This window comes from Solea solea, chromosome 8 (genome assembly GCF_958295425.1).
Source record: "Solea solea chromosome 8, fSolSol10.1, whole genome shotgun sequence".
Classification (NCBI taxonomy): Eukaryota; Metazoa; Chordata; class Actinopteri; order Pleuronectiformes; family Soleidae; genus Solea; species Solea solea.
Genome location: NC_081141.1, coordinates 16,423,587 through 16,439,134, shown reverse-complemented (window position 1 = coordinate 16,439,134; position 15,548 = coordinate 16,423,587). Strand labels below are relative to the sequence as shown.

The window sequence follows — 15,548 nt, the reverse complement described above, 5'->3', positions numbered from 1 at the left end:
AAGTGTAACAATCTTTTTGGACGTCTCCATAACACAAAAGCTAAGGGACAAGAACAAGAGAAGCCAAACGCCTGCTTATCCTGTAATAAGGCAACAGCTATTGGCTTTGTAATGATCACTAATTCTACTATGATATTCACAGACACACACTTGTTGAGAGTAGAGTAGAGTGGAGTAGGGTAGAGATGGGTTGAGTTGTAATTTAATGCCCCAAGAAGGGCAATTTCCCTCACACCATGCACCTGAAGCATATCTGACAGGGATGCAACAGATCACAAAATTCACACTTTGGATCTAATCATTTTTTTTAAATAAGCCATAATAAAAAACCTTAACTCAATCTGGCCATCCAATATTTAAATAAAATCTTAACCTCATATGTCGTTTGACACATCAAACTTTCTTGCACAGTAAAATAAATACCTCATCATCAAAAATAACTCCCATCCTCATATTGCACTTCCATTCCTTTGGACGGCCTAAACAAAGCAGTATCCCTAACCTTAATCTAACCACAATTGAAATCTAGCCCTAAACTTCACCAGTTCCCCAGGAATCAGGTTCTCACGCATGCACGGCGATGATCAGATGCAATCAATGAGCATGCCGTTCATCGCTTGTGATTGAATGTCACGCGCCCGGTAAAAGGTGTGCGTAAAAGGCACCAAAAACCAACTTCGTCCCGACTCGCCCCCCCCCACTGATCGTGGTCAAAATGGAGTGGGGGTACTGTAATCAGGGAGTACTGCACAGCCCTGTGAGCAATGAGGGTACATTCTCATTAGACTGCTCCGCTCACATGATCGGACTCATACACAGCACAGATCCATCACATCTTCATTATGAATGATGACAGGCACGGCTATCATTACTTCAAAAAACAAAAACAGAAGGGACAAAGGTTAATCTGTATCTATTGGTGCCACTTAAGCCATTTTGGGACATGACCTTACATGTGCTCACTCGGACATCATCTGGAAAATGGATAATATGTAACTGGCGGTTGCCAGACAAGGTCTTGTGTATTATTTTTGCTATTTTCTACTTTTTTTTTCCTACTAAAATTCAACAATAAGTGAGTGCCACAAGGCCAAAAAAACTGTATTCTAACTCCATAATAGGTATTAAAGATCATTAAGGTTTATCATATCATGTAAAGAGAGCCAAAATGGCCGTACTGCAACCTAAGAAATGAACACACTTACCATGTAAAGACGCGTGCGCACACACATGCGCGCACTCAGAAGTGATGCTTACAGCACAAACAGCTCTTCCAAGCCTCTATTTCCACCGTCTGGGTGTCAGGCATATAATTGAGGGCTTACAATGTGCTTCAGTTTTGCTAAGCCTCACTATCTATCAGGCCACACACTGCTCTAACAAACTGCCCTCCACTGGTACACATCTGATTAGCGCTGCTCTGTAAATGAAGCTTTACAGGACACACTGATAGTGGAAGAGGAGGGGGATAGGAGGACGAGAGGGGAAAAGACAGATTACAATATGTAAAGAGGTGGCGAGGCATGGGCAGACTTCAGTGCCAGACAAGAACACCGAGGAGTGGGAGGAATATGTCGCTTAAACGGAGCGGAAAGTTGGAGGGAAGTCATGACAGGAAGCCACGACAGTATCACAGAAAAGGGGACTTTTGTTTTTCCACATTTATTCAGTGACCATTTGCCGAAGCGACCTGAGCTGCCATCGCTCCAATATTTTATCGTGATAGTTAGTGCGGTACACACTGAAATCCCACTTTATGTTGTTCTATGGCAACTATTTTTCTTTCCCGTCTTCTTACAGTGATAACTTTACTGGGTAAACGTAGACGCCTTTAGATCTTTGAAATTTAAGAGGGTTGGCTCAACGTTGACATTTTCTAAAACATATTGTTTTTTCAACTGTATAATACACGAGAGGAAGAACAGTTATGACTTATAGGTAGAGACAGGAAACATACTGTACTGCCACATATTATACAAACACACATGCTGAATGAAGCACATGCAGCGACTCCATGTCGTGCATCTACTTGCTTTTGATGTTCAGAGAACCACAACTCATACACATTCACGGGGAAAACGCACAAAGCCAGAGTGATGTCAGGGATTTTCTGCTGCTTTATCAGTGTTGTACAAACGATGAGGAGGAACAGCCAGCGGCCAGCGGGCCAGCCACCACTGTGGCTCTCTGCCAGAGCTGTCACACGCTGAGCCAAATAAAGATAACCGATGTATTGTGTATTACGGCCACTCCCTGTCAACTGACTTATGTACAATACGTTTGTGAAGCAATAGCATAACAGCGGGAAAAGGCATTGAGAGAGGAAGGAAAGGAAGGAAACTGAGAAAGTCAAAGAAGCTGATGGAAGAAAGGTAATGAAAAGTGAGGAGTGAGGAAAGGAGATGAAAACTGATATTAGCAATCCAAATGAAAGCCGACCTTTAAGTACAAATAGATTTTGCATTTATATACTTCAGTAACCTCCCTGTTAGCAGAGGAGTCTGACAGAGATAAATACAGGGATCTTCTCTTGGACAGCGGCCACCAAGGTGGAGAAAACCATGGAAACGATAGGTGGTAAATGACAGGTCAAAAGTCAGAGCCAGCAGGAGGAAATGACATCAGCAGGAAGTATGAATAAACAGTGGGGGATAATCATCCAATACAAGCACTGACCTTGCAAGGGATTAGCAGTGGCATTATCTCTCGAATATACAGATGTAGAAAAATGAGAGAGCGGGTGACCTTCCAAAAAGAAAGTTTGTAACATCAAGTTGGATATTCAACTGTGGTGAAGACAGAACTTTAAATAGTATGGTTGGTATTTTATGGCCAATCTTAAAATAAAGAGTAAAATGAGGCTTTTGCAAGTGATGATGTGCTATTATATGATTTCTTATAAGAATAAAGACTATTTTACCGTTTGACTTTTATTTGTTAAACTGAAATTCACATTAAGCCACACAAGAGTAGTTGTAAAAAGTGAGTTTGGACTAAGACAGTATTGTGAGGTTTTGAAATTCCTCTTTGAAGACTAAAGTAATATATCTTGAATTTTAAGGCCAATATGCTCATCTCACCGTTACAATAAAGCCAGCTTACTGATCACTAGTTATTTCCATAGCTGGTAAGATGCAGCTAATAAACATGCATTCTATGTACAAAGACATTTCAGAAACAGCTTTTTTTAATAAGGTGAAGTCGTTGCATGTACTGTACACTTCTGCAGAGATCAAAAGAAAAAGGAAAGTGCTGTGCAAAGCTTTAAGATGAAGCATCTTGAAGCCTCATCAGTGGAATAGAAAACTGAAATGAAGAGCAGCCCACTAAGCTTAAAACAGAGAGCCCCTGTCTTTCTGTTACTATGACATGCTACTTTGTGGCTTTTTAAAAAAAAAAAAAAAACTAAAACTAAAAGTCACATGACGGGCATTTGATTGTGGTTGTCAGCTTTGTGCTTGTATGCCTTCTGTGATTAGCAGCTGGATATTGATTTGGAAAGTGTCGTGCAATGTTTGGTGAATATAGAATTAGTCACACGCTGTTGACGTTTGGCCCAGGCGCACTCATTTCCAATACGTAACCGCGTAGGTGGGATTTCTGTCATGCCCACTTTTCATGCTGCCGCACTGGGTGACGTTTGACTGGCCGCACGGTAACGACGTTGCTTGACTGTGACGCGAGTGCGAGCGAGGCGAGCGGCTACTGAAGGAAAAAGCCAGTAAGCCCGTGCAAGAAGACGCTACTGAATGAACCCTGAAATGTGCTCTTACTCTACCCCACCTCGCCCAGTCATGTTAAAATCCAAGGAGGCAAGTTCAGAGTGGCATGTGGCCGCGACATTTCCAACATCTCTTGTGGTAATATGCTCACTGACGGATACACAGAGCAGAGAAAGCTATCATTATTTATGCTGCCGTTGTGAAATCCGATCGCTGTTTTTGCAACAACAGTATGCTGAGTTTAGTTTGAACGGGTGTGCTGAGCTGTGTGATTTCGGTGTGTTGGTCTTCCGTACACAAGCGCGGTTCAATTCATAAAAACGGCTCTGGAAAAATAACAAAATGTTTACTGATCTCTTCCATCTTTTTTAATTACAGTCATGACCCTGATCGCAGGAGAATTCTAACTGAAACATGCCTGAAGTAGTGGTAGCAAGGCCAAAGTGAGTCAAGGGCAGGGAAATGGATTATGGAATGGAATAATAATATTTTTTTTTTAATTTTGAGAACGAAACAGTGCAGTTTATAGTTTATATTCAATGGCAGGAGCTGGTCTTTGAAACAGAACTGGAACTGGTCGTAGCGGTGGCTCCACGACTTGGCACAGGGGCGATTTACTCCAATTTACCCCTCACAACTGTGATAGATTACTGGGATTTCTTATCCCATGCGAATTGGCCATTAATATTACAGACGTCCTGTGGTAAAATGACATGACTCCACCTCTCCATGTAAAACTAATCCCGTCCGAATAGAGCCTTAGAGCAATCGCCACTGGTACCATTATGGTATATGTCGTACAGGATTTTGTGCCATAAAAGTGTGAATGCAGTGTGTTACGACGACCATCAGCAGCAGTGATAGAAGACTGAAAGGACGAGAAAGAAATTGAGTTTTCATGTACACTTGGTGAGCATCAACCTAAAGGCCTCAGCTAAACATTATGAGAGTGGACTCAAGCTAACTATAGACCCCACATCCGAGGGTTTTAACTATTAAACACTTCCAAATTGGTAACCGATGCATCCACACCCACATAACCGACAGGACAGCTCCATTCACACCTGGAGATGAGGAGGACGAAGATGTCTTCAGCTTCCTCCTCAGAGACAGAAGAAGACAGCGAGAGAAAATAAAATAAGATAACCACGGAGAGAAGGACAAGTCATCATAGCGATACTGAGGACTTTAGCGTACACCTGTCCCCTGTATTAGTGCTGTGATGAAGCAAAGCCACAGCGGGTGTGATGCTGCCTCTAGAGGAACACTTATCCACACATACACATAAACATAATAACGCGCAATGGAACTAATAAGAAAAATGAGAAAACGCAATGTCTCACTTTTAAAAGTAAAACCTCAGAGCCAGCAGTAATATGGACATCTCCTGCAACTCCACACAGCCCGGTGTTATTGAGTCCCACGGGCACACTTAAAACATGCTGTTATTAGGAACTACAGGGCTGAGATGATGGTGGAAGAGATAGAACAAATGGAGCATTTATATCAAAGCTTCATACACACATGGGGCCTTTTGTTACTAAAGCTACTTCCATCTCCGGCAGAAACGTTACCGTCATCCAGTGGCTCATAGATTTGTGATTACATCCTTACATCCACCGCACGCACGCACACACACACTCATACTCACAGTACACGGAGATAAACATTTACACACAATTACACACTAATCTGTGGACACCGAGTCATTTCAATCCTTCTCTCTCAGAGACTTAGAGCAAAAAAAAAAAGAAATAAAAAGCTGCAACATGTTTCCCTCAAAAGCTGGAATGTGATAGAGTGAAAACTGCATCTCAGAATTGGTTAAGTTTGGGGCTAAGACTTGAATTTTTGGTTACGTTAAGGTTGGAGTTACGCATTAACTGGTTATGGGTAAAGTTATGGAAAAGGCTGCTTTAGGCTGTGCAAATGAAATGAAATAGAAGTGAATGGAGAGTCCTTAAAAGGATAGCTGTGTGTGTGTGTGTGTGTGTGTGTGTGTGTGTGTGTGTGTGTGTGCGCCGCCAGTCTATGTGATTGTGTTTGCATCCGAGTGTGTAAATGCAAACAGGATTTGCCTGGCTATAATCCCTGAATCTAGGGATTGTGTGTGTGTGTGTGTGTGCGTGCGCGTGTGTGTGTGTGCGAGAGAGAGAGAGAGAGAGATAGAGAAAGAGAGAGTATTTGTGTGTGACCAGTGAGATGGTAGACAGCGTAAGCCGCAGCCTTCACAGTTTAAGCTTGCCTCACTTTTCTCCTCCATAAGGCAAACAGTGGATAGACCACAAGGCTTAGCTGGAGAAAGAGGAGGAGAGGACAATATATGGAAACTAATTCAATTTCAGCCTCTTTTCCCTGCTCCCCAATCTGCAAATACCACTGAGGGCTGATGTAAGGAAATGGAAATCTCGACTTAAAGACTGTACACTATGAAGCATCCGTAGATTGGAACCCTATGGCAGCGCAGTTACGCACTTGAGCAGCAGTTTTCCAGTTAAATGCCTTGTTTCTGGGAAGCTTCAGGTCCGGCCTCCTGATCTGTTTCAGCTCCCTCTTTTACTGTCACCTGCAGGTTTCCTGGGTGACATTTAATGCACTTTCCAAAGTTGTAAGTGCTGGGATAATCGTCATCCTTCTTATTTACTTTTGTTCTTTACGGTTTTGAAGAAAATGTTAGTTCTCAATCAATTAGCAAATATGGAAACAGCTGTGGTGTGTAACTTTTAAATATAATCAGTGATGTTGACAGGTCTGAAATAGTAGTGAGTGCCGGGACCCACAGGTGCTGATTTGTGTGGGTCCCAGGGAAATTGTATGGGTCTACAATAAAATGATTATTTCCTTGAGAAATTGTAGTTCTAAACTCCTATTTGATGCTGGTATGTTGTGGTTTTAATTAAGATATATGTATTTTTTTAGAAGTGGGAGCAGGACTGAACATTTTTAGCCATAAAAGCCCACATTTGGTGACTTCTCGTACATTTCAGTGACCTTCCTCATGCTTATCTGGGACTTAACAATGAGTTTATGGTGAAACTGTAAAGATGACGCCGGAAATCAGAAAATGAAGAATGAACATTTGTTTGGTTGCACAGAGAAGAAAAAGTATCGCAGATTGCCAGCAGTTTAATCTGCAGACGACAAACTGTTCAAACTTTGATTTAATCAGAAATAGACAAACATTTTTTTTTTCATTTATTTCACGCACATGTCTTGTAGAGACGCCAGAAGTGATCTGGTAATTACTCAGGATTCTTTATGGGGACGACTGGAGCTGAATTGAAAAATAAGGGATTAATCTACAGTCAAACTAATTATTAGTTGAAGGCCTTGCAAAGACGAAACAAATGAGCATCTTTATCAGAGATAATGAGCCTTCACACCTCACTTTGTCCAGTAGCGTTCTTCAACATACGTTATTCCCGCCCTGTTCTATCATCTCTCAAACCCCTCGAGGAGAAAAAAACGCACAGCTTATGAATTTTCCTAGAATGTGCTATCGCTCCATCAGTTTTTAGGGTCACGGCATGATATGGAAAGGGGTCATGGGGTTTGGCCTACGGGCTTGGCTACCTCCGGATCCATTGTTTTACACGTAATGGAAGTGATGTCAGGAGGATCACGCCTGAGTAGTTCTCCTGTCAAGCTGCGTTGTGATGGTTACGCTCTTCAACATGTAAGACGACTGCTGAATAATAAAAAAAAATATTTAACTCTCCAAAACCAAGAACTGAAGCTAAAAGATGGTGAGTGACCAGGATGGACATGGTTAGAAATGAGCGTATTAAATAAAGGGACCGCTCAGAGCGAACAGGTTTTGGGAATGACGTTAGAGAGGCTAGGTTGGCATGGTTTTGGTCACATGCAGAAGGACATTAAATATGTTGGACAAAAGATGTTCAAGAGGGAACTGGGAGGCAGGAGGAAATGAGGAAGACCACAATGGATGCTGTGAAGGAGGACATGAGGACAATATTGGTATAAAAGAAGAAAACACAAGAGATAGTGCACGATGGAGGCAGATGATCCGCTGTGGCGACCCCTACAGGGAGAAGCTGAAAGAATTAGATGAGTACTATAATTTATGATAAATAAATGATGATATAGTTTTATCAGCTGGGATTAGCTCCAGCTCCCTCGATGAAGCTCAATAGATAATAACGCCTTTAATTGTTTGGAAAGTGCTTTCATTATACTTGGAGGTTCTTCTTTTAGATCCCAATGGTAGTTCCTATATTACTACACACAAGCAGGTTGTGTTTGGTTGTACAAAATGAGACTCAAACCAACCAACCACTTACGCCAAGGGTAAAAAAATGTATCCTTACTACATCAGTGGTCAAAAACTGTCCTGTCAGCATTAATATCTGGCCATAAAATCAGATTTCACAGCCTTTTATTCTGAAAAAAGATGTTTTAAGACACGAGTAACAGTCTGTGGCAAATTGAAGTTCCTTTTTTTTATATTTGCCATTTTTATACAAGATTGTTTAACAGTTATATAAAATGTTATTTTGGCCCAGTATTTAATTGCTTAGAATAAAATTGGCCTTAGGTCAATTGCCCCCTGCTTGACATGAATACATGTATAAATAAAAGCACAGATAAAGTGATGGACAAAGATTTCCTATTGCCTCTTAGCAGCTCACATAATTCCAGTGCTCTGCTCCGCGCATTTTAATCGACAACTTGTAAATTACACTATTTACCTCCCAAATGCCAGACAGAGAGGAGCAAACAAGCTATTACACTATCTTAGTTTACATCACATTATGTTTGACAGCGCTTAGTCTGTATGCCGATGAACCACTGCTCAGCAAATAGACTCTCACGGAGGACTAGAGATGTGAAAAAGAGAGAAAAAAGAAAGCTACAGCTGTTTACAACATTACCTCAAACGAGTGTCCCTCCACTGTTCTTTACTGCTGTGACTTTACGGTGGACGAAAACTGACAAATCGATAAATGAATTAATAATGTCACACGCCTCCAACCAATCCTGCTCAGGACCGAGCCCCAGACCCTCCTACCTCATTAGCATAAGACACAAAAATACATAAATAAATAAATATAGAAATAGGTAATTACATCAAATTTAGTTTTATTTATTTATGTTTTTATTGAATTATTCATTTCTGCATTCATTCTTTTTATTTATTTCCACATTTATTTATAGATTTGTCATTTTCCGTCCTTCATATGACTTTAGCATGACGTGACATTTTAAAAAAAATGGCCATGCCATACAGCGAGACAGGGACGTTGAAAGAGTGTCTGACATGTACATCAATCCCACAAATATAGTGCACAATCATGAAAAGTTACCATGTGGTGCCTTCTGCTTTTATGCTAAGTAAACTCACCTTGTAAAGAGAACTAGGGAACTCTGGGGAGAACGTGTGTGTCAGAATTTCCCCGGCAGCAAGGGAAACCTGTTTGAGTACACACAGGCACACACAAAGGCCCACAAACACACACATACAGCAACAGGGTCAGGGAAGCCCCATCTATCAACGCTCAGTGCATTTAGAATAAAGCGCCCCGGATGAAAGCAAGAGCTGAAAGATGAATGGAAAAAGAGATGAGAGGAGAAAAGAAAGGAAGAAACGGCATAGTCTTGGGGGGGGGAAAGGCTCATATAGCAGGAAAAAAAGGGGGTGCTGCATTAACTTTGTTGAAAATGTGAAGACGGTGAGCAAATAAGAGAATAAGACAAATGAAAATTGAACGACAACGATAATCCCACAAGCTGACAGATGGGTAACCACAGATGGACATAACAATGAAATGCACTTCAACAACACACGGGTGTTCATTTGCAAGCATTTCCTTGAAGGAGCGACATCGCTGCAACGTAGCAGACACTTGTTCAGTGAGTATTTTGCCCTGCATTTAAATTCCATTTGAAATGTTTAGATTGTGCTTAATGATCCGAGATTTAACTATGTCGTGTTATTTTAACCTGGTGTTTAGTTGTTCTATTTGTCTGGTATGGCAGATGGCTTCAAATATCTATATATGGAGAAAGGACCAAACAAAACACACAGGACCAAGAGATACACAGGAAGTTTAGCATGGTTTCCAACTGCCATCGGCGTCACAGGTAACATGTTGTGTAACTGTTGCGTAAATAAAAGCACACTCTGCACTGATTATTCAACTTTTATGACTACATATCTAAGGCTTAGAAGTCATGAAAATGTCAGTCGCTTAACACTTTCTGCATAAACATTTAATTGAAGTCTGCCTTCTATCACTCTGGAAGCCAGAAACAGTCGCCTCGACTTTACAACCGGGCCCAAATCTGCTTCCTTTTCTTCCCTCTCGCTCCCACATGTCTCACTCGACGTCGCATTTGCACAGACGTACACAGGAGGCCGTGACTGACAAGGTAAGGGATCAAGGGGAGGCGTGTAGGTGAGCGAGGACAATTACCATATGGAAAGAATACAGGTGCCAAGGTCTCTCTTATTGTCTGTAGATAAAGCTGTGCCGGTGCTACGGGGGAAAAGATAAGCAGCGGGTAGGTAGATACAAACACACAACACTGGAGACACAAATGAAGACATGAGGATGTAAAAAAAGGACAACACGCGAGAATCAAATACACACAGAGTCAAGTGTGAGAAGAGAGGGGACGGGAAGATATCGCTATCAACCCAGGTGTGTTAGAGAGACAGTATGGGCCACTAGCTGTGTACGGGATGGTCAGTGAGGATGACAGTGACAGTGAAGAGATCTGATTAGCACTGGGAGAGAAGCAGAGAAGGTTTTCCCATAAGGGTCACATTTCAAACTCTTATCTTATTGGTGCGACTTTTATTTGTGCAAGGGTAATGGTCAGACTGTGAGCCTGTCGCCCATGTGCTTATGGGAATCAGGAAGTCGTCAGCAGAGGAACTTTTCTGATTTTATTATTATACACGCGAGTAGTTTAAGGTAGCACAGTGACTTATAAGTTACTAGTTTAAGGCTAAATGATCTCTCAGTCGTGAACAAAGGAGAGGTCTGTTTTTCTTTTCCCCTTTTTTCAAATATAAGCAATGACATGCTTGGAGGTTGTTGTTTTTTGTTGTTTTTTTTTCTTTTTTGCTAAATTTAAAACACATCTTGACCTCGACGTCTCAGCTGTCACCACATTTATTTATAAAATGACTGAAGTCACTGCATGGCTCGAAGCCTGCAAGTGGTGTGGCAGTGATAAGAGGCCACGCAGCTTAGAGGTTCTCAAGCAAAGGGTCAGGACTTCAAAATTGCTCAAAGGCCGGCCGCTAGAGAGTCCCTGTATGAAAAGATGAGCTGAATTATTGAAAGATGCTTGAGTCCCGGAGTAATACTGTAATAATGTATTCCATATGTTTTCCATACCACTGGAGTCCAAGAAGAACAGATAACTTCCAGTGTCTGACTAGATGTGAGTGTACTTCATACTGTTTTTAAATGCCCTTAGTAATCTGTCAATCATCCTTACTGGGCCACTTAGAGGTGTGTGGTGGTGTCTTGATCTACAGGTATTTATGTTTTCTCTTTGGTTTGCTCTGGATAGGGCTGGGACCATTATGGCGCTTTTCCACTATACAGTTCTAGTCCGACTCGGCTCAACTCTACTGGTTTGTTTTTGCTTTTCCATTAGCGACAGCATCTGGTACTTCTTAGTGTCTGCTCTGGTGAGGTTCCAAGCGAGCTGAGCCGTTACTGACATGTGACGCTGACAGACAGTCGGCCACTGATTGTGCAGAGAGTGTCGTCACTGGAAGAGTCATGTCCGACACTAAACAATGCCAAATTGTACACCAGCTTAAAAAAGACTTTAAAATCCTGAAAACGTGTTAATCTCAGACATTTAGCAAGGATATTTCTAAAATCTCAGAGGAGTCTGGTGTATTTAGCGACAGCACTTCCGACAGCAGGCGATTGTGAGTCGATTAATCACAAGCCCTTCCGTCATCTTTTAGTTCAGTGACTGTGTGAAGAACTCTGTACTCAACTCATGCAGGAAGTACTAGAATAATATTTTTACTTAACAGAGTCTAATAAATCTGGGATTGGCCCTCAAGCACTGACGAGCACCGAAGTAGAGGACGTGGATGAAGAGCAACGTGGAGGTGGACTCTCTTAGCCTAAGTAGCATGAAGCTAAAACATGGGCATCTCTACAAGAAAAGTAATGTTGATTTTGAACTCTGAATCGTGAGCTACTGCATCTGAGGCCGTGTGAGCGACCTAATCTGATCCATGCCTGCTGCTCCAGGCGTAGTTCCATGACATGCACGCAGCCAGGGAGGCCCAGGTGCTAGCAAGTTTATTATCAGACACTCGGTCTGTGCTGCTGGTAATGAAAAAAGGGAAGAAGGGATGACTTCGCCTCTGCTGTTGTTTGCAAACCGCAGCCCACAATAGCTGCATAGGTCAAATTGTGTTTAGTTGCACTCAAAACCCACACATTAGGACTTTAATCAACATACCTGTATCTATTTGGACCTACGTATGTGATTCATCTGGTGAGAACAATTAAGTAAAAATATATTTCTAAAAATAAATAAATAAATAAATTGATGTTGCATAACACTAATTAAGGTGACTTTCCTATCAATCATAGATGATGATGACATTTCATACATGAATGCTTCAGCTGTGGCTCTGAAGCCTTTGGATGCTGTTTATGACTCTGTGCTAAGATTTATAACTGGTGATGATTATAATACTGAATGCTAAGTTTGGGTGGCCTTCCCTCCCTCCCTGTAAGGCCTGACAGAAACCATGTGTTATTCATTTATTCCTCCTTTCATTACTTCCTTTCATTACTTGCTGTTGCTGCCTTCTATTGCGGGGCCTTATCAAAAACCCTTAAATGATTTAATTACGCTGCAGGTGCTGGGTGCGTTTACTGAGCTTGGAAAATCCATTTTCTCATTCTGCACCTGCAACCTGTTACAACATGAGAAAAAAAAAAAACAAGCCAGCTAAATGTTTTTTAATCATTGAGGCAAAAATAAAAACTATTTCATTTCATACTTATTACTTCCACATGGTCTTGATTCAGTTATTTTAACATTTAATTCCTTCGTTGCATTACTCATTCTTTAACTTTTACTAGTTTACCTTGTTCTTATGAACTCATATTGTAAATTAACGATACTGCGTAATATGTATTTGTTTGTTGAGTTGTATTTTATGTAACTTTAAAGCTACTCTTCACCCATTCACACTTTGAATATGACTTCACGGTGTGTGGTAGGTCTGAGCAGCTGGGAAGATGTCAATGAGATCAATAGAAATGCATGCAGAGTTTAAAAATAAATAAAAAGGATTAATTAGCACAAAGAATACAGAGCGTGCATTGAAAGACCAGATGAAATATTTCACAAGATGTAGCTAAAACCTCTACATTGTCTTGACTTCTATCAAAAATGGATAAGAGAGGGACCTTTATGACATTCTGTTAACCCCAGAGAACTAAAAAAAAAAGCTCTATCCTCACGTTTTCAATTTGTTTCCTCTTCCTCGAAAAATAATCTCTTAAACCATCTGCACAGGGAGTAAAATTACATGTTGCCCTGCTGTCTCTTTCGGTCATCTAAACCTGTCTTAATGTCTCTCTCTCCCTCTCTCTCTGTCCTCAAAGCTTCTATAAAATCACACAGGAAGCAAAAGCTGCGGGGGGGAAAAAAAACAGAACACTCAAACATAAGAGGCTTGTGGACATCTCAAATGCACTCAGAGAGGCCATTAATAAAAATAATTAGCGCAGGAGATGGGCGGAAAAAAAAAAGGGGGCTGGCTTGGCAGATGTAAAATCTCATTTCTGTTATTTAATTTATCAGAGAGTGAAGCAGGAAATCCACCAATCATTGTGTTAGAGCGCAGAGCTCCTGCAACAGGCATCTCTATCCTGGAAGACATGCACACGTACACACACATTCAAACACACGCAGACCCAGTCATCAGCAGAAGAGGGGCCAGAGGGGTCATTAGAGAAGGAAGAAGATCAGATGTCACCAATTCATCTTGGTCAGGATGATTAGAGAGACAGGGAGAGGGAGAGAGAGAGAGAGAGAGGATATGTAATGGGGTGGTTGTGTGCATTCCAGGTTTAATGCACTATTGTGATCTTAGAGTCATTAATCAAACACCAGCGGAGACACACACACACACACACACACCCACGTAATGTTTCACACGCATGCACGGTAGAGGTTCAAGTTCAGAGGGGTCAAGGTGATTATTGTCACTGTAACTCACAGGCACTGGCAGCACACTGCATCTAGAGGTAGATAAGCAACCATTCAAGGCTCCACTCCGCCACAGCGCATATTATGACCGCCATAGGACATATAATCGCAACTTCCTTCAGGAAACTGTGGGTAATTAATGTGTTAACCTTTCTCCATTTGTCTATTGTTATCCCACATCTGCTGTCACTGCTTATTAACTCTACTATAGAATATATTTAATTGTGTTTTTTTTTTTGTTTTACAGGGAGGGGGACGTTTACATAAAGTCAGCTGTGTCCGCAAAGTAGCCAACAGTGGGAGCTTTAATTTGCTGACTGCAGTAGGAACAACATTTAATAGTGAGAGTCTCCACATCTGTTTCAGACAGACATAATGATGGAGCTTGCAATGGATCCAAGTGGGTCAGCATTATGCATGTACGCCGTGTAACTGAACAGCTCATTTCAAGATGCTGCTATATTCAAATTATTTTGTGCATTTTGAGGCCCAGTGATCATTCACACTCAGTAAAGTTGTCACTTTAAATTGCAAATTTAAACAATTGCTTAATATTGGAACTGTAATGACCTGAATATGACTTTACACATTTTTGTAAAACTTTGTTTTACCCAAAAATGTACTTCTTAGTTTTCATGCAGGTGTGTTAAAAAAAAAAAAACGAAAAGAAAAGGCACAGATTTTTTACAGATAATCAACCACAACAATTACCAAACGCTGCAAACGTGTCACACAAGCCCCTTTTCCACTAGCGTGGCTCGCCCCGGCACGATGTGGGTATTTTGCGTCTCCATTAGCGATAGTATAGTACCTGGTTCTTTTTTAGTAACTGCTCTGGCGAGGTTCTGAAACTATGCGTGACGTCGTCAGACTGCCGGCCACTGATTGGTCAGAGGAAGAGGCATGAGCAAGACGTCCGACACAAGAATCAAGCCGAACAATGCCGAACTGTAGATCAGTTAAAAAGACTTAAAAAAAATCCTAAAAATGTGGGTTAATCTCCAACAATTACCAAGGAAATGTCTAAAATCCCATCATTTAATTTTATTAAGCAACAACACTGCTGAAAGCCTGCGATCTGCGAGCGGAGAGCAGCATCACAAACCCTGCCGCTGTATTTCAATACAGTGACAGTGTCAGACGGAGTCTGTGCTCCGGTCATGGAGGAAATACTGAAGCAATCTTTTTTAATTAACTGACTCTAATGATTCAGTACATGGAAACAACTGCTTCATAAGTCACTTGAGGGTGTTTTGCGTGTAAAACAAAGTCACGGCGGGTTTCATGCAGCCGTGCACTGATGACTCCGCCCACGTTGAGGAGGTACTATATTGTAAACCAACCGAACCGTGTAGAGGCGAGGCGAGGCGAGGCAAGCTAGGAGTGGAAACACGGCAATATATTCCAGTAAAGAAAGGCTCACAGTAAAACATCCGACAGTTCAAGTTATCTGTACAAATATTACACAACGCAACAACTGAGCACAATTCAGCATTTGGAAAAGATGATTTCACCCTAAATGTGCAATAACGGAGACTTCAGATTGTGTCATAAGTCGTAAAAAGTAGGGGCACAGAAATGGTATTTGGCTACACA

At 41.4% G+C, this 15,548-nt stretch overlaps 1 protein-coding gene across 1 annotated transcript in view; it reads right to left on the bottom strand.

The window, feature by feature from the left end:
• Positions 1-15,548, bottom strand: part of fbxl17 (F-box and leucine-rich repeat protein 17) — a 207,843-nt gene that overhangs the window by 46,648 nt on the left and 145,647 nt on the right. The window lies entirely within an intron of this gene.